Below are 19,712 nucleotides of genomic sequence, written 5' to 3' on the forward strand. Positions count from 1 at the left end.
GACTTGTTCAAAGAGCTATGTTATTCATCAGTAGGAGTTCTTTATATAGATAGAAAACAATCACACATAAACTATTAGGGCCAGTAGAGCTAGTTTTAGAGTTATGATCCCAGAGAAAATAATCTATGATAACATCTCCTTCAGTTACATACAAAGCATTTCATAAAATATTAAGGAGAAAAGCAAGCTTCATAAATAATTAAAATTTAATAAAAGCTCCTAGACCCAGCTGTTTTTATTTAGAGGATGAAAGATATAGACAGCACCTTAACAATTATAGTGTGTTATGTCAGTATGAATTACCCCCCAAATATCTTTGGGAATATGTTACATTTTAGACATGTTAGAAAAATAGATTTTTACCTCAGAAGACAGAGTAATAATGATGTACAGTAAAAAACCTAAAGACTTTCAAACTTCCCAGTAGGTTATCAAATCACCTAGTTGCCTTCAGCAGTTTGACAAGAGTCATGTAACAAGCTCTTTATAACAGAAAAGCACAAGGCATAAAACTTGTAGGTGTAAGCTTTTCTCACTTGGAACAAAAGGGAGCCTCTCCCAGATATATCATTCTTGTTAAAATTTTATTCCCACCACTTTCACCATAAACGTAAGAGCATCTCATTAATTGCTCATCCCTGGGGAACAAAACACTCACATTAGGGAAGGCACAAAATGAAAGCTTATCTCTTTATGTATCCAAACTAATTCATAAATTCTTAATATATTTTAAATTAAAGTAACAAACTACAGGAATAATATAGCATAGTATAACACAGTAGAAAAATACATAGAGCACTATGTGCATGTGACCCTGGGCAAGTCATATAAACTACCTGAGTCTGTGTTCCTCTCCATCAGATGAGCATGTTAATACCAATGACATGGGTTTCACAGTATGAGATGTAGATGTGCTAAAGAAAATCCTAGGAAATTAGGTGTGTGTACAATATTAGCGACTTGTTATAACCATGTTTTCTAAACTACCAGTACTGTACCCAAGCTAACTTTTTATTGGAAAAAGAAATTTCAAAAAAGTTTAAAAGGATAGAATAAAAATATGAATAAAAAATGTTTTCCAATAAAATTAGAAATGAAAAATGTCACCTTACCATATAGTTGCACTGAATGCAAACTGTAAAATTCACTTCTAAATAATTCCTGGGTTAATATAGAAATAACAAAAAAAGCCCTACATATCACAGAGGGAGAAATTTTTTAGCCTTAAATGGGTTTACTTGAAAACAGAAAGACTGAAAATAAAGGTCCTAAATAGGAAAATAAGCTTGAGAAAGACAAGAACATAAACTTTAAAAAAAGAAATAATGTAGATAAAGGTAAAACTTAGGGACATAGCATTGGGAAGCAGAACAAAAGCTGGTTCTGGCAAAGATGAATAAAGGACTGGTATGTTAGATCAAAATAAGAAAGCAAGGCAATATTTGAAATAAAAAGAGAAATAACCAGAAGCAAAAAGGCATATGAGAAACTTATGCCATCAAGTCTGGTAACAACTGAAATAGACAACTGTTTAGAAAATGCAGGTTACCAAAATGTATTGAAAAAGAAGCAGAAAACCTGAATGGACCAATGAATAAAAAGGATTTGGTAAATGGTCAGAAACTAAGCACTACATAGAAGGAATTAAGTTATAATGCTTCCTTTAAGACTTAGAAAATGGAAAGATCGCCCATGTTCTTGGATAGGCAGAATAAATACTGTCAAAATAGCCATACCAAAAGTGCTATAAGATTTAATGCAATTCCTTATTTTTATTATTGGTTGTTCAAAACATTACAAAGCTCTTGACATACCATATTTCATACATTTGATTCAAGTGGGTTATGAACTCCCATTTTTACCCTGTATACAGATGCAGAATCACATTTTAATGCAATTCCTATTACAATTCCAATGACATTCTTCATAGAAATAGAAAAAGCAGACATGAAATTCATTTGGAAAAATAAGAGGCCCAGAATAGCCAAAGCAATCCTTAGTTTGGTAAGATACTGAAGCAGGAGGCATCACAATACCAGAACCTAAATTATACTCAGACCTATACTAACAAAAACAAATGGTGCTGGGAAAACTAGAAATACATATGTAGCAAAATTAAATTAAACACCTACCTCTCACCCTGCATAAAACTCAACTCAAAATGGATCAAAGACCTTGGCAAGACCCTGTGCCTACTGGAAGGAAAAACAGGCACAAATCTCCATCATGCTGGGTTAGGAACCGAATTCCTCAACAAGATTCCTAAAGCCCAAAAAATAAAATCAATACTAAATGGGATGCTGTCAAACCAAAAAGCTTCTTCACAGCAAAGGAAACAATAAAGAATGTGAAGAGAGAGCCTACAGAATTGGAGAAAATCTTTACCATTTGCACCTCAGATAGAGCATTAATCTCCAGGATATATAAAGGACTCAAAAAACTTAACAAAAAAAAAGAAAGAAAGAAAAAAGAAAAGAAAAGAAAAAAGAAACAAAAACAAACAAATCAATAAATGGGCTAAGAAACTGAACAGACACTTCACAGAAGAAACACAATCAATCAACAAATATAATTGCTAGAGATGTCAAACAAAAAATGTTCGACATCTCTAGCAATTGAGAAAATGCAAATTAAAACTACATTGAGACTTCATCTCATTCCAGTCAGAATGGCAATTACCAAGAATATAAGTAACAATAAATGTTGGCAAGGATGTGGGGCAAACGGTATACTCATAGACTACAAATTGGTGCAACCACTCTGGAAAGCAGTATGGAGATTGCTCAGAAAACTTGGGAGTGCAACAACCATTTGACTCACCTATCCCACTCCTCTGCATATCCCTAAAGGACTTAAAATCAGCATACTATAGTGATGTGGCCCCATCAATGGTTATAGCAGTTCAATTCACATTAGCTAAGATATGGAACCAACTTAGGTGCCTTCAACAGATGAATGGATAAAGATAATGTGATTATACACACACACACACACACACACACACACACACACACAATGAATATTACTCAGTCATAAAGAAGAATAAAATTATGGCATTTGCCAGTAAATGGATGGAACTGGAGACTATCATACTAAGTGAAATAAGCCAACCATAAAAAAACAAAGGCTGAATGTTCTAATATGTGGATGCAACACACAATGGGGTGGGTGGGAGAATAGCTGTTCATTGGATTAGATAAAGGGGAATGAAGGGAAGGGAGGGGGCATGAGAATAGGAAAGACAGTAGAATGAATTAGACATAATTTCCCTATGTCTATACATGAATATGCGACCAGTGTTAACTCCACATCACAAGAATGGAAAGTTATACTCCATGTATATATAATATGTCAAAATACAGTTTACTGTCATGTACAACTAAAAAGACCAAAAAGTATATTTTTTCCTGGCCCCTACAGCTTTACACATGCTAGGCAAGCATTCTCCCACTAAGCTATATCCCCAGCCTGGCCAAGATGCTTTTACAGACTTTTTTTCAACATTTTCTTGTGAAAAATTTAAAATATGCACATAGTAAAATAAAAAGAATTAGATAATGAACACCTAGATACCCATTGTAATTCTGCAATTAATATTTTACTTCATTTTCTTTCACACATTTTTATCTATCTATCCATCCATCCTTCTTTTTATATATGAATCCTTCTGTTTTTTTTTTGGGGGGGGATTCTGGGGGTTAAGAATATACAAAATAGACATATGACAAGACTTAAAGTACCAGGGTAGTAATGTTTATATTTCCCCATCACCTTTGCATTTCTAATGTTTTTCTAATAGATCATTAAAACTCTGGTATATTGAAAAGAATATATACATAAGGAGGATAAAAAGTTTGTGCCCCTTTTCTTTCCCGTCTTTGGATACTGTCATGCAAAGATGGATACTCTGATCCCTTTACAAATGGTTTCTAAAAGATATAGTCAGTTCCCACTTCCCCTGCCAAAAAAAGAGAATTGAACAGGATCTTTTAAAGCAGCAGCTACAAAACACATACATTTTTATAAATGTATGCACTCAGTCAGGAAACATTTACTATGTATTTCATTTATTAGGAAGAATATAACATTTAGTAATCACAAGAATAATTAATCTTTCAAAAGAATAGTTCCACTACAAAAAAATTTACTCTATTAGAACCTAAAGAAAAGAAATTACATATATTTTTTCTACACACATTGGGACATGTGAGCAAAGTTGACAGATCAGTATTTTTAAATGAAAAGACTAGTGTTGAAGAATGACAGCATATGTCAAAAACCATGATACTGTAGTATTCAATCTGAAGTAGGAGATGTTTCTGTTCCCCTGTGGATGAGTTAGAAGGATGCTGTCTCCAGACAGTTGTCCTTTAAGCATTCTTCTAGTATTACATTAGTTTCTTTGTTTTGTTTGTAGCAAAAACACGTTGAATTCTGAAATGGTTAACACCACCCACTGCAGTGAAGGTACTTTACCTTGCTGGAGTTCTCTAACAAAAACTGGAATGTGTTCTGCACAGTTTGGCATGTTTCTAGCTCAGTCCGGCTGAAGGCTATTAAATAATCCTTGAGGTGATCATACACATTGCCATCGAGAGCCTAGAATAGAGGTGCAAATAAAAGCAAAAAAAAAAAGTTGCGATAAAGTTGACACATAATACCTCTATGTCTACAAGAAAAGTATGAAAGTTCAGTTTGAAATCTATTAATAATAAATGCACAGGATATAGACTGTTGAGTAAGAATAATATAAACAGTTAACAATCACTTGAGAAATGCTGAATCTCTCTAATAAAAAAGCAACTACAAAAGGTAAAATCCAGGGGCTAGTTTTGTGGCTCCTCAGCACCACATTAAATAAATAAATAAATAAATAAATAAATAAATAAATAAATAAATAAATAAATGTATTGTGTCCATCTGCAACTAAAAACAGATATTTTTAAAAAGGTAAATTTCAACACTGGTAAAGCTGAAAGTGAAACAGAACATGACATGGAGACAAAAACTTCTGGTTTCTGATCTTTACTCATCTGCTTGTTACAATTTCTCTAGACACTTTATGTCAGAGGAGGCACAGACATTTAATACAATAATAAAAGCAAAGAATCCAGGCACAACTCTTGGAACAGTTACTCAATAAAAAATCTCCTCCATTTTAGTTAGCATATACTTTCCAAAGGAAGGTCAGAGAAAAAACAATAAAAGTATTTTTAAAAAATGACTCAGATTCTGTTTTGTTTTCTATCTCTATGACTATTTTGGACAGTTCACATAAATGAAATCATATAATATTTGGCCTGGATCCTGTTACTTGGCATAATGTTTCAAGGTCCATCAATGTAATAATATTTCATTCCTTTTTACAGCTAAATAATACTCCACCATATGGGTGTACTCTTTTGTTTATCCATTTCTTCAGTTGATAAAAATTCATTCCCTTTCCACTATTATGAATAATGCTACTATGAACATTTGTTTGAGCACCTGTATGGAGATTGAGCACACAAATGAAAATGTTCTTGTCATTCATATCTAAAACAGAGTCCAGAGGTCATGGGAAGCACTTAGGTTTCTAATGACTGTTCCAGGAACTTCCCTGGCAGGCTAATCCAGTGAAATCGCCTCCATTAAGTCTGCATTTTCATTGATTTCCTCTGTCCAATGAAACCACTAACCTTTCCTTTGTTTTCTGGACATATCAAAGGCCATCTTGGCCTGTGTACAGGTATCCTGGACTGCAATCTTATTTTTTTATTACTCCTAAATAAAACCTTATTTTTTTCTTTTGGAGATTCGTCTCTCCATTTAACTCTGACACCATTTCTCCCAGGAATATACCTAGGAATGGAATTGCTGGGTTACAGGGTAATCCTCTATTTTTCTGTTTGTGAAACTGTTAAAACAATTTTTCACAGTGGCTACACCTGTCCACCAGTCCATGAGGATTCCCATTTCTCCAAATTCTTGACAACAGTTGTTATTTTTTGGTTTTGGTATTTTGTTTTTTAAAATTATGAAAACCATTCTAGTGGTTGGGAAATGGTATCTCACTATGGCTTTGGTTTGTATTTCTCTAATGCAATGATGTGCTTATTGGCCATATATATGTCTTTTGGAGAAATGTCTATTCAAGTCCTTGACTCATTTTTTAATTGGGTTGTCTTTTTGATGTTGAATTTTAAGCATTCTTTACATATTTTGGATACTAGACTCTTGCAAGATATGTAATTTTCAAATATTTTCTCCCATTCTGTAAGCTGTCTTTTCACTTTCTTGATTGGTGACTTTTGATAAATGAACGCTTTAAATTTTGATACATTCTTGCTTAGCTATTTTTTTTTTCCTGAAGGTATTTTGGTGATACATATAAGAATACTCAACAAAGGTTTTATATTAAATTCCATTGGTATCTTATGTTTGTCTATTGCATTAACCTTTTTTTTATAAAATTGATTTTTTTAAAAAAATTCTGTCCCCAAATAGCAAATATTCACCTTTTGAAGTGATCAGACCACTAGATGGCACCATCAAGCACTTGAAATACAAGCAGCACAGATATCTTTAATACAATATCCATGTTGTTATGTAATATGACCAGAAACTGCTGGTGTTAAGTTGGAATAAAATCCCTACCTTAAGACATGCTTTTTATAAACTTTTTTTTTTAAAAAAATAGAAACATTTAACTTCTGACATAAAGGTTTTGGCATAGAAATGCTGGTAGTGGGTAGCGATAAAGTGTTTGCAGGAACCACTGAAGTCTTTTTTTTTTTTTAACATACAGCAAATGATAAAACAAGCATTATGAGTTTTTAAAAGAGTGACATGCATTTTAAGGTGGAACACACACACACACACACACACACACACACACACACATAGTTCTTGTGACCTTAATACTGAGTACCAACTATGCCTAGGTCTTGTGCTAGCTCTATGGGTCCAAGTGATAAAAAACTGGAAATTAAAAAAAAAAAAGTTTTTTGTTTTTTCCTGCAGTGCCTAGAAATCAAACATAGGATTTCATACTTTCCAAAGCCTGTACTCTACTACTGATCTAACCCCGCAGTCCTCAAAGTCCTTTTCTTACTTCTCATTTATACCACTGTAACAATCTCCTGTGGCCCTGCACACAGCTGTCCCTTCTCACTAACCCATTTGCACACTAAAATCAGGAGGATGTTTTGAAACTACTTATTTTACTTGACTGCTCAACACTGTCCACTCGCCACCTATCACATTTAGGATGCTTTTAAAAAATTCTTTATCATGGACTACATGATTTGACTTGGTTTATGTCTTTTGCTTCCTCACTTAATTACTCTCTAATTCTCTTCCTCATTACACTTTCTGTACAACACACATCTTTCAGCTCCACCAATACTCCCTGAGCTTTCACACAAGCTTTCCTCTGCCTTGATTACCCTCAGCCCTCCCTTTCTGGCTCACTCTTATTCATCTTGAAGAACTTCACTTGATCATTATCTACTCTGGATATCTCTCTTCTCTTTCTTAGCTTTTTTTTTCCTGAAGGTATTTCTCTTTCTGCTTCATAACATGTTACCTCATGCTTATAATATTTGTCTGTCTTTCCTTGGGATCTACATGGAAGAGAGATCATGCCTGTCTGTTCATCACTACATCTTCTGTGCTAATTATGGAGATTGACATATTAGTAGTGCTCAATAAATATTTGTTTTACAAATAACACATGGATCAAAATTCACAGGATTGAAGAAGAATGCACCCACACAGAACCTCATAACTAAAAATTTAAGCCTAATGATGTTATAATTAGCAAAATTTTGGAAAAGACACATAAGTAACTGACCTCACAAAATTCTGTCTAATGTAGTGTTTTCAAAACTTTATAGTATAGCATCTGATGTAGAATCCCATGGCATGATACATGACTTTGCATGCTTCCTTCTTCCCAGAACAGATTCTGCTTCCCTGAGCATAGGGGCAAGCTCCTAAGACCAAGCTGGTAATACAAGGCAGAACTTAATATCCCTGCTCTCTGCCTGCAGTTACTGGGCACAGGCAGGCACTTGATCTAAATTAGAGCATCCTGGGATAGAAGCCGCAACAAGTCCAAAATGGCCTATCTTTCACACCACATGACTATTCTCACCTTGTAGATATTTATTCATATTTGTGTAGGAGAGAATTAAAACAACTCATAAAGAAAAGCCGTGATGAGAAATCTGAGAGTAAAGATGGCAAGGGGGACTAGAGAGAGAGATCTGGGCAGTGTCCTGGAATAGGGTAGTTCCTAAAGCAAGCTCTTCTGTGATTTGTTTACAGTAGCCAACACATTCCCATTTTTAAAGCTACTTTGAGTTGAGTCTTTGTTACCTGCAATCAAAAGAATCCTCACTAAAGATGAATGAATGACAACTGTAGCTTATATCAACCATATCTAAATTGTATGTTTTGGTTGTATTAAAAGGAAAAAAAAATCAACAACCCTTGATTCACATAGATAATTGCAAATAAAATTAATAGTTTGCTTTTCAATATTCCTTTATCTAAGTGGATCTAATACCTTAAGGAAACAATTTTTTATGTCAGAGATGAATAAAATGTAATCCAAAAGCTGCATCTATTCTTATAAATTTGAAGGAAGAACTATTTAAAGCTTATGCTAAATGTAAAAGTATCACAACTATAAAAGTTTGATAAGGACATGCATAGTAAAGATGCATCTGTGTCTTGTCTAGCATTTAAACATTTAACTAAGACATAAGAATGTTCTCAAAGTACACTTGTTCAATTTCAAATTGAGCAGATGTGCACAAATTTTAGTTCAAAGAGAGCTGTGTAAAGAGTCATAAAACTTTTTAAAAATGCTCAGAAATTGAAAGCATTCTTTCAAGGTTTATACAAATACTGAACTAACCTGACAATATCAGTTCCTTGGTTGTTTTCCATATGAAAAATTTGGTAGGTAACTTAACCAAATGTACATTTTAAAAAACAGTCAAACTGGGTACAGTGGTGCACATCTGTAATTCCATTGGCTCAAGAGGCTAAGGCTAGAGGACCACAACTTCAAAGCCAGCCTCAGCAACTTAGTAAGCTACTCAGTAACTTAGTAAGACCTTGTTTCAAAAAATAAATAAATATTTTTTTAAAAAAAGGACCAGAGATGTGGCACAGTGGTTAAGCATCCCTGGGTTCAATCCCTAGTACAATACAAACAAACAAAAAACGCCAAACTTGTGACTGACTACCTAATACAAATTCTTAAAAAAGGAGAATTCTGTAATATTTAGGCTGAGAAACAATGGGACCCATAAACAGCAATATATTTTAATGGTCCAATGGTGTTTTTGAAAAACAAAACACCTGAATTTGAATGCCTTCAGTAGCCATGCTCTTTTCAGTTAGCTAGCTGCACATCACCTGTTATCCATTCACCTTAACTCTACCCTCTACTCATTCTATCTGCTTTATTTCTAAAATCATTTGAGTTTAGAACCAAAACCCATATTGGTAAATATGCAAAATAGTAAGAAAAATTGGAAATAGTCTAAAGACAAATGAAAAACTTAGAATTCTAAGATGTTTCACTGAACATTTAATTTACAGGAAAGTATAAATTCCCTGGAACTTATTTGAAGAGAAAAAATATGACGAGTTAGAAATTTGGAGAAATTTTTTTTTCTAAGCATTTGATGCAATTTCCCCTAATGTGAGAACAGTGGCCTCCTTATTTTCAATTCAGAAAGATCATAAAGTCTTTAGTCAGCATTATGCTAAAATCTCCTGAATTTCCTTAATGTAGCCTAGAAAAACAAACTTCTTTTCTGAGAGCCATGAGTATTTCTAAAATAGTCTTTGGTAAAAGTCAAGGAAATAAATATCAAAATGATAAATGTGAGCTGTCTTGAAATTCTACAGTCCTCCTTTGCTGATGTTGGAAGCAAACACTGATTGCCTGTATGCTTTTGTTTATCTTTCTCAGAAGATCCCAAGCTGTACCTGCAGAGAAAGTAGCTTCTTACAGATTAAAACAACAATAATAACAACAACAAAAAAAATCAAAGCAAGTACGGCTGCTTTGCATTACTGTAAATATCTGAACATGTGGCTGAATTTGTCAATTGATATAAAGTAAAATTAAAAACACATCACCTAATTTTATACTTGGTTGTTTTGTTTTAGATCTCTGAGCTACATAAGAGTTCTGTGAAAGAGGAAGGAAATAGGAAAGTCTCTGTCTGTGACTTACAAAGTCAACAAAGAAAAAATTCAAAACTGCTTTTCTAAAGTCTGTGTTGTCTACTGGCACACAAGTGAAGTCAGATGCCAAAAGATCCGCTGTACTGCTCATGGCCAGGCAGTCTGAATGTGCTACAACCACATGATGCTGAGGCAGCAACCCCAGTGCGGCACATCCAAGAGGAAACCTGAACCACGCACACCTGCATTCAAATCCCAGTCCAGCTCCTACTAGCAGTATCACTCTACAAAGACTCTTTAAAAAAAAATGGGCCAAGGACCTTTATTTTATTTTTATGTGGTGCTGAGGACCGAACCCAGGGCCTCGCACGTGCTAGGCGAGCACTCTACCCCTGAGCCACAACTCCAGCCCCTCTACAAAGACTCTTAACCTTGAGCTTTACACACCTGAACCGATGGAATAATAAAACTTAACCATTTCTACCAGAGAATTTTACCAATTTTCCTATAAAACTATGTAAGATTGGGGGCTGGGGTTGTGGCTCAGTGGTAGAGTGCTTGCCTAGCATGTATGAGACATTGGGTTCAATTCTCAGTACCACATAAAAATAAATAAAGTAAAGGTCTATTGACGACTAAAAGAAAAAAAAAGAAGACTGTGAGGAATTTTGGTGACAGGTTTGGTTTGAGTCTACTGTGTACTTGAATAGTATAACTTCTAAGTTTATTTCCTTATCTATAAAATAAAGAGATAATAACAGTATATTCTAATTAAGTCTCTTAAATAGGTATTTTCTATGCTGTATTTTAATTCTCTTATTTCTTTTACTATAATTTTGGAGCTGTATTTGTAGTGGTTGACAGGGATTATAATTAACATCTTCACTTAAAACAATCTGGTTTGGATTAATACACACTTAATTTAAATCCCATACAACAACTCTGCTCCCATACGACTCTATTCCCTCCCTTCTCTGTGCTATTTATTGTCATAGAAATATATCTTTATACATTATAAGCCCATCAAAAATGTTTAATAATTATTGTTTCATGCATTGTCCTGGGGACTGAGCCTAGGGGCACTCAACCACTGAACCACATCCCCAGCCCTTTTTATATTTTATGTATAAACAGGGTCTCGCTGAGTTGCTTAGGGCCTTGCCAAGTTGCTGAGGCTGGCTTTGAACTCAAAATCCTCTTGCCTCAGACTTCTGAGCCACTGGGATAACAGGCGTGTGCCACTGCGCCTAACTCATGCATTTTCTTTTAAAGCAGACATTACATTATCCACTCTTTCTTGGTCTAGATAACCTCATTATTCTTGCCTTTATGTTCACAGATTCTTTCTTCTGCCAGCTCAATTTTGTTGTCCAAAACATTCAGAATATTTTATTTCAGTTATTATACTTTTGTATGTGAGTGTGTGATGCTGGGAGTCAAACTCTGGGCCTTACAAATGCTAGGCAAGCTCTACCAATAAGCTACACCCCCATCTCAGTGATTGTACTTTTTAACTTCAGAATTTCTATTTGGTTCCCTTTTAAAATTTGTATCTCTGTTGACATTTTATGTTTGGTGAGATTCATTTTTATAATTTCCTTTACTTCTTTAGACATGGTTTCCATTAGCTATTTGGCTATAATAAAAATAGGTGCTTTTAAATCTTTAAACTAATAAGTCCCCCGTAACTTCTGCAGGGACAGTTTCTGTTGACTCCTTTTTTATCCTCCGTATGGGCCATACATCCTGTTTCTCTACATGTCTCATATATCTTTTTTTTTTGTTGTTGTTAAAAATGAAACATTAAAATGGCAGCTCATCAACTGCACCACCCCAGCAGCAAAGAAATGCACTTCTTTAGCAGTGGTCCTGATGACCCATAGGTAGTGAGGATATGTGCACATATGTGGAGCTGGAGCAAACAGACCTGGAGGGCAAAAAGACCTCATACAGAGAAACTGACATAAGTTCAGGTCTTCAGGTGTCTGAACCAGAGAAATGTAAAGATAAGACAATAGGTAGAACTGATGCAAGCAGAACTATTCTTGACATTCCAATTTAGTCATAGAATTTTCTCATATCTATCTTTTGACTGTATTATTTACATGGCATCCTTTCTGTGTATTTTTGATGATGAAGTACTGAAACTCCAGAAAGTACTTAGCATGAAGAATATCAAGTCTCGTTCATGAGGCAATATCACTGATGCTGATCTAAATGTTCCTTTAAAAAAAATTTATTATTTAATTATAGTTGGACACAATACCTTTATTTATTTTTATGTGGTGCTGAGGATTGAACCCAGGGCTTCGTAAGTGCTAGGCGAGTGCTCTACCACTGAGCCACATCCCCAGCCCTCTAAATGTTCTTTACATTGAAATTCTAGAGAAGAGTTAATATACATTTCTTGGACATGTGGAACCATTAAAGGAAACAAACCTATCCTCTTATATGCTTCAACTGTTCTCTTATGAAACAACAATTGCTGGTTGGTGGTCTGATTCTTTTTAGACCCACAACAGCCTCCATCTAACAGAAACAATATTAGGCAGATGGTGTACACGTGACAGCTAAATTTCTTTGCATCTGCCAAATCTGTGCAATTTTGGGATACTATGATATAAAAGAACCTGTGATAAACACAATATTTAAGTAATTATACCCAGCAATTCAATTCAATAAAATATTTCTTGAGATCTTAACTGTGTGTCAAGAACTATGTTGAAACTGAATTTGTATTTGTTTTTAAATAAATAACCATGAGAAATGCTCCAAGTATTAAAAACAAGCATGTAATAGGATAATTTTAACTACCAGCAGTGACAGAAGAGAGGCATCTGGACAAATATTAATATTTAAGGAAGATTTTCTGGAGAAAATGATCCCTGAGTGCACTCAATACAGGTTGAGCATCCCTAATCTAAAACTCCCAAATCCAAAATACTATGAAATCTGAAATGTTTTTAATGCCACGATACTAAAAAATTGTGGATTTTGGGGAACAATTCAGATTTCCAGATTAGGGATGCTCAATTGGGAAAATCTATGCAAATATTCCCCAAATCTGAAAAACTGCAAAATCTAAAATAGTCCCAAGCATTTCAGATAGGGCTTCTCAATTTGTGTCTTGCAAGGCACTATGGGAAATATGAAACATAAAACATGTGAAACAATTAAAGAATAATATAGGCTATGCGCAATGGCACATGCCTGTAATCCCCATGGCTCAGGAAGCTGAGGCAGGATAGTTAGTTCAAAGCCATCCTCAGCAACTTAGCAAGGCCCTAAGCAGCTCAGTGAGACCCTATCTCTAAAATATAAAAAAAAGGCTGGGGATGTGGCTCAATGGTTAAGTGAGCCTGGATTCAATCCTTGGTTATGCGGGGTAGGGAGGGGAGGAGTGGTGTCTGAGTTACTAAATATGTAATGTAGGGTATTTTAAAATTTAAATTTTACTTTTTTGATATTTAGTTATTTAGAATACCAAATCTTTCAAGTTCAGAATCTATTAAAAACAAAGAATTTGGTTTTCTTTATTATAAACGTTAACATGTCTATACTAAAGTCAATTCCAGTAAAAAAAAACTCTGCTTGCGAAACAGTATTTGGATCACAGAAAAAATCATTAGCTAAGGACATTTATGAAAGAAGGTCAAGAAACACAGGATCCATTTCTCAGCACCAATGACAGTAATTCCTCCCTAAAAAAAAAAAAAAAAAAGAAAATCACAACTAAACATTTTATTTTTCCAATTAGTAAGACTGATGCTGCCATAGACTGTGTGTCTCAATACTTTCTAAGGAATGGGCTTAAAATTCTAAAACAAAAAAAGCTCAATTCCTTATTCCAAAGTTTAAGGTATCTACAATTCTAACTTAATTTTGCTAAAAGAATTATGGAAGTTTATTTAGATGTTAAAAATTGCCTAATTGGTAAAAATCTTTTCAGTTTCTCTTTTAGATTTTGATCTCTTAGAGAAATTTCCCTGACCTTTAGGAAATCTATGAAGCAGGCTGGTGGTTCTTTCTATAAGCAAGTAGTAAAGTTCCAGGAGGCTTCTCTGAGCACATCTGTGCCCTGCTTACACAGCCCCTCTGGCAGGAGCTCCTAGTGTGACAACATAACAGCCTCATGTAGAAAGTGAAAAGACATTTATGGCCTCACGTAGATGATTCTTGGGCTCGAATTTCACAAAAGCAAGGGAAATAAGTTTCAGCCCTAACTAAGTAGGAAACTGCTTTGCCATTATGCCATTAGTATTAGCCTTTTTTTTTCAAGAGAGAGAGAGAGAGAGAGAGAGAGAGAGAGAGAATGAGAGAGAAATTTTTAATATATTTTTTTTAGTTTTTCGGTGGACACAATATCTTTATTTTATTTTTATGTGGTGCTGAGGATCAAACCCAGCGCCCCGTGCAGGCCAGGCGAGCACGCTACGGCTTGAGCTATATCCCCAGCCCAAGTATTAGCCTTTTTAACTCTTTACTATTTAAGATTTCAAAGACTGAAATCTTGGAACAATATTTATTTATTCATGGTACAGGGGATCGAACCCAGGCCATCATACATGCTAGGCAAGCACTTTAATACTAAGCCACATCTCCAACCACTCCAATAATATTTAAATGGTCCTTTGTGTTTGTTTATGCTTATCAGAAAATGCATCACACTGTTAATACTAAAAAGATCTTTCATAAAGCATATTGATATTCCTGTTGATAAACCACTTTGATCAGAAACATGTTGTTTATAAAATGCAGTTATACAAAATATCATTTTATTTGCTAATAGTCACTGTATCATCCATGTCTAAAATAGTATCTAAGAGAATATAAGTATTTAAAAATGACTTTAGAGGGCTGCGGATATAGCTCAGTTGGTAGAGTGCGTTCCTTGTGTGCACAACACCCTGGGTTCAATCCCCAGCACCACACACACACACAAACACACACATACACACACAAAAAAAACCCAATAACTTAAAAATGACTTTAAATGTCAGTTTGCTTAGTATCATTACTAAATAAAAATGTTTAACTTATAAATAAGCAAAAATTAAATCTTTAAAATGTTAATAATAGCCCATGTTCATTCACAAATTGTCACACACACACTTGTTTTTTTTTTTTAAATCCTAGGGACTGAACAAAAGACAAGAAAGAACATGCCAAGGTGATAGAATCATTTACTACTGTGCAGTGGGGTTATTTTCTGTACTCTGCAAATTTTCTTTTGTTACTTTAGTAACCAAGTGAAAAATATATCAAATGAAAAATACACCTTTTTAAAAAATTAAAGAAAATCAAATGATACTTTATTATTATTTTTTGCTATACTATAGTATGCTATATGATATGCCATTTGCTTTATTTTTATTGTAGTTATCCTAGTAAGTGAGAAAGAATAGTTAAAATGGAAGCAGCCAGTTAAGTTTTATCAAACCCAAGAAAAGGTAAGGTTTGAGAAAAAGAGAGTGGCTAATTACCAAATGCTGCTGTGAAGAATAATAACTGTAAAAGGTAATAATGCCATTATTACTGACACCGTGAGAACAGTTTTATTGGTACACTGGGAGTGGAAGCCAGATTATTAAAGCAATCACAACCAACTCCATAAAGCCTAGCTAAGGGGATGGCTCAGTGGTAGAGCACTTGCCTTGCAAGAGTGAGGCACTGGGTTTGATCCCAGCACCACATAAAAACAAATAAAGGTGGGCTAGGGTTGTGGCTTGTGGTAGAGCACTTGCTTAGCACATGTGAGGCCCTGGGTTCGATTCTCAACACAAAAGGAAGGAAGGAAGGAAGGTGGGTATTATGTCCATTTACAACTAAAAACATTAAAAAAAAACCCAAATAAAGGCATTGAGTCCATACACAACTAAAAACATATATTAAAAAAAAAGCTTAGCTGAGAAGAAAGTGAATCAGAAGACAGAATCTTAAATAACACACATCATTGTAGTCACACTTCCCAAGGCACTGAGCTCAAGATACTTTTGGAGATGTTCAACCAAAAGTTCATGAACCAAGCAGATCATCCTAAGCTTATAAAAAATGATTCCAGAAAACAGAAAGTGACTCCACTCATTTGGGGGATTTGCATGATTCTGGAACAATATAAAGTAGGCAAGGAAAATTAAAGATGAATTCTACTTATGAAGGTAGATATAAAAATTAAAAAAGTGGCTCAAATTAATTAATTAATTAATTTTTGTGGTACTGGGGATTGAACTCAGAGCCTCACTTGTGCCAGGTAAGTGCTCTACCACTGAACTATAACCCCAGTCCCTGAAAAGTGAATTTTATTTTACTTATTTATTTTTCAGTACTGATACCTAATTCAAAGGCACTTTACTACTAAGCCACATCCCCATTCCATTTTTTTCTTTTTCTTTTTAGTTGTTGTTGGACCTTTATTTTATTTATTTATATGTGGTGCTGAGGGTCAAACCCTGTGTCTCACACATTAGAAAGCACACAACCCCACTGCCCCAATCCTTTTTATTTATTTGTTTGTTTGTTTAGAGAAAGGGTCTCACTAAGTTGCTAAGGCTGGCCTTGAACTTGTGATCTTCCTGTCTCAGCCTCCCAAGTTGCTGGGATTACAGGTGTATGCCACTATGCCTGGCTGAAGAATGAATTTTACAAGTACATCATTGTTTAGTAAGATTTATTCTAGAATGAAATATTCTGATATATTATGAAAAATAAAAATCACATGCTCTTCCTTAAAAATGCAAAAAACAAACGACTCTCACCCAAGGCTCCCAAACTCAAAAACAACAATACATTATAATCAACTGATAACTATATACATAGAAAAATTAAACAGAATCTAAATATCCATTAGAACTAGACAAATTCAACAAAGATTGCATTTTAAAATAAATCTACTGAGGTGAGATTTCTGGCTTGGCAGAGTGAGTAGGTTGGCATACCCTGCCCCCCCAAATGAAACCCTATAAAACTGGATAAAATTATCAAAATCTGCCATTACAGGCTCTGGAAATCAACCCAAAACTGAAAACTGCTGAACTTTGTGTAAGAACAGAGACAATCTGTGGTATTCCTGCCTAGGGCAGTTCTCCTGTCTGTTCTATATGGAAACAGTCCTACCAGAATAAAGCTGGCAAATAACTAGCAGGTTCATGGCCAAGAGGGACTGACTTGATTTGAAGCAGAGGGTGAAAACTCATTTCAAGTGAAATAATGAGGAGTACACCAGAAAAGGCAGTGGCTCTACTGGACTAGGGCTGTGGTCCAGTTGGGGTGAACATCTGACCAACAGCTGGATTTAACACAAATCCAGGGAAATAAAAGCCATGTTTTCCACAAGACCCTAACTGACAGGAAGGCCAATTGTACCTGCAAGGGAGAAATGAGGGAACACAGCACAAAGTAAAGGCAGTAAAAATAAAACTACCTAAACTTGGAATGCAGTCCTCAACTAATAAATGGACCCATGAGTGAAAGAGGGCAAAGGCCTAGTGCACTGTTTGTGAGTGTTAAAAGTACAGTTTGGGACCAGTCTCTGGCTGACTGCCAAGCAATGAAGCATAGGGGAAACCATGGGAATGAATACAAAGCTCCAAAATAAAAACAATAAAAAAGAGCAAAGATACTAGTGGCTGCACACTGCAGGATAAAGAGACTCTGAAAAATTAGCCTGGATAAGCAATAAAGTAACCAACTAAACAAAAACAACCTCAGGAAGGGGTGGGAAATACAGATATTCTAAAGCAACTGGCTTTTTGCATAATGATTGATTATAAAGGTTGCAATGAAGTAGTAGCTATGATCATAGCCCTCCTATCATCTACAAACAATAGAAATTTTCTTTTCTATATAGGCAGCTATGAAATTATCAGGGAGTAAATGTCCATCTAGAAGAAACTGGTCATTTTCCCTTGTCCAACTGAGAACCTGGACAGGACTTCACAAGATGGGTTGCATCATATTCCTTTTCTTTATTTTGATCTGTTCCCAAATATTTACTAAATGTTTTGTGCTCCATGGACACAGCACTGGGTTGCAAACTGGAGCAAATGCTGACACAGTTTTGTATTTTCTGGGATTTTTCAAAGGACAAATTAGAGCTCCTTGACCTCCCATAAAGTGGCCAGAAATAGACATCCACTGGGGGTCCACTGAAAAACTGGTATTTATGAGTTGGGAAGCTTCTTCGTTACCTAAGAGTACATTCTGTAGTTACTTTTCCAAGAATCTTCAGTGATATTCACATAAAACCCAGGCAACAGTGCGGACACCCCAGCTCTCCAACTTCTCCTTTAGTATTACAGCTATGAGGGCTGGTATCTGGGAGCAAATGAAAAGGCTGTGTTCTGAGGCAGCCTGATAATAACTAGATTTTGATTTAAAATTGTTCTGTGCAAATTAAACCAGGCAACCAATGTAGTACAGGGCACTTTCCACTTTCTGCCTTTGGTGGTAAGTAGACAGAAAATTTCATTTTGCAGTTCAGATCAACACTGTCATGTTCAAAATGTTCTGCAATACCCCAAAGCACTTGTTGCTGAAAATCTGTTTCAATGCCATTCTTCTCCTATTCAACTACTACTTGCTGTGTGTGTGTGTGTGTGTGTGTGTGTGTGTGTGTGTGTGTGTGTGTCTGTATGTCTGTCTGCAGCAAAGGGCAGACGATCCTCTGTTAGTGATAGCTGTAGAGATGGCAGGACTGAAGAGGCAAATGCCAAGAGACAGTAGGGCCTCAAAACAGCCACCTGGCTCATCCTCACTTGGGCCTGCCCCCTCAACATAATCCCACGGCTTCACCCTCCTTGGGCCCAAAATTTATTCATTTTTAACTAATTTACATAGTCACAATGTACCTAAGGACTGCCATAATGGACATTACAGTTTCTAAGCCCTGATCATCACCTGATCCCTAGGATGGGGTGATTACTGGTGGAAACCATGGGGAGAGGGGGGGAGGAAATGAACTGCTTCTAATTTAGAAAAGTTTCTGCCACAGATGGATAAAGCATAATAAATATGGATAATGTTAAGGACAAGATTGCAGGCATACTTAAGAACTGTATAATATTAGCAGAAACTTGGCAAATGATTATTCTCCCTAAAAAAGGGACTTTCAAAAAGGATGTAAAACAAGAGAAGCAGAAAGTCAAGTTTGAAATCTGGGGACTTCCATGCTTATTCATTAAGTGAAAAAGTATTACTAGATGAAAGAGAAGTATACCAGCTAGAGATGGCAGAGATACCAGAAAAGCCAGAACTCAAAATAAAAAAAGATGAGAGCTATACAATCTAAATATGAATGAGGAAGACTTTTTGGAATAATTAATGCTTAGCTAGAAAAGTCAGAAATGGGACCTGAACACCAATAATATTTTTTCTCTTTATTGACTACTCCCCCCAAAAAGAGTCTGCAAAAGATACACCAAATTATCATATTTTCTAGATATTATATGTCAGATAAAGTTTTTAATTACTTTGCCCAATTATCAACTAGTCCAGACATGTTTAACTTTCAATGAGAACAAAAA

At 35.2% G+C, this 19,712-nt stretch overlaps 2 pseudogenes; both read right to left on the bottom strand.

The window, feature by feature from the left end:
- Positions 1 to 19,712, bottom strand: part of LOC143387607 (F-BAR and double SH3 domains protein 2-like) — a 124,335-nt pseudogene that overhangs the window by 87,051 nt on the left and 17,572 nt on the right.
- Positions 17,923 to 18,747, bottom strand: LOC143387609 (S-formylglutathione hydrolase pseudogene; annotated as a pseudogene).

This window comes from Callospermophilus lateralis, unplaced genomic scaffold (assembly GCF_048772815.1).
Source record: "Callospermophilus lateralis isolate mCalLat2 unplaced genomic scaffold, mCalLat2.hap1 Scaffold_146, whole genome shotgun sequence".
NCBI lineage: Eukaryota > Metazoa > Chordata > Mammalia > Rodentia > Sciuridae > Callospermophilus > Callospermophilus lateralis.